At 54.9% G+C, this 1,263-nt stretch overlaps 1 pseudogene; it reads right to left on the bottom strand.

The window, feature by feature from the left end:
* Nucleotides 1-209: 209 nt before the first annotated feature.
* On the bottom strand, nucleotides 210-348 carry LOC125511852 (annotated as a pseudogene).
* Between the last annotated feature and the right edge of the window lie 915 nt (nucleotides 349-1,263).

Genomic DNA, 1,263 nt, shown 5'->3' with positions numbered 1-1,263 from the left:
GCGTGGCCTGGTGTTGGAGTAGGAGGCGCCAGAGGGACGTGGGCCAGTGTTGTTGGCGCGCCCACGCCCGCTGCTGTTGTTGTTGCCGCGTCCGCGCGCCTGCTGGTGACCGCGGTGACCACGGCCTCGGCCTCCAGTGCCGCGACCACGTGTGAGGGAATTAACCGATGACTGGCGGATATTATTACCTTGTAGGAGATTCATACGGGCTTCAAAACTTAGCAGCTGGTTGTAGAGCTCCTGGACGGTCACCGGTTCGATACGTGCAGCCAGGGCTGAGATCACCGGGTTATACTCGATGTCCAGCCCTTTGAGCACATAGGAGGTTATCTCTCCTTCAGAGAGGGGATCACCAGTGCAGGCGATCTCATCGGCGAAGGCCTTGATCTTTGCCAGGTACTCGGGCATGCCCATGCTTCCTTTGTGGAGATTGGCGAGGGCGATGCCGGTGTTGACGATCTGCGCTTGCGTCTGCGCAGCGAAGGAGGCATGGATGGCACTCCACACCTCAGCCGGCGTCTGAAGGGTCGCGACCTGCAAGAACCTCATGTGACAGAGATCCCATAAGGTATCCTTGTACCTGTTGCTGCTGGGCGTACCAGATCGACCGGGCATAGTTGAAGACCTGCTCCTCCTTCCCGTCTTTGGAGATGGTGATGGTAGGAGGGGGCGCCGGGCTTGCGGCGTCAAGGAAGTGCTCCATCTGTGCTCCCTTGATTTGGGGTAGCACGATGGCCTTCCAGAGGAGGAAATTTGTCCTCGTGAGCTTCTCCGATGGAGGAGACCCGAGAGAGGAAACACTGCTGGAGGTAGACGAAGATGCATAGATGGAAGGCGCAGATTGGGTGGACAAGGTGTTCATGGTGGATCCAATCAGGGCGGTGTTGGTGGCGGCGATGGTGGAAGCAGCGGTGCTGGCGTTGGTGCCTGACATAATTCTCTCTCGACAAGTCTCTCTGGATAGGTTCAGGTTTCTCTCTCGATCAACTAGATCGATCTCTCAGGAAAGCTAGACGTACGAGAGGAAGGGCTCTGATACCATGTAAGATTTGGTAGGAAGCATTGAACCCTTTGCTCGGGCCGCATGTGTATTTATAGAACAGTTGTCGTGGCTTACAAGGTTTGGAATATCGCTAGGATTCTTCCAGGGAGAGATCGATACAACTTGGAGAAGAAGAACAGAAGAAGAGATAGAAACAAAAACAATTTAAACATATCATCTATCCCTACGTACTCTATTCTAACACCCTCTCCGTCCCCTCC

Source organism: Triticum urartu, chromosome 5 (assembly GCF_003073215.2).
Source record: "Triticum urartu cultivar G1812 chromosome 5, Tu2.1, whole genome shotgun sequence".
NCBI lineage: Eukaryota > Viridiplantae > Streptophyta > Magnoliopsida > Poales > Poaceae > Triticum > Triticum urartu.
This window is presented reverse-complemented; position numbering and strand designations above follow the sequence as displayed.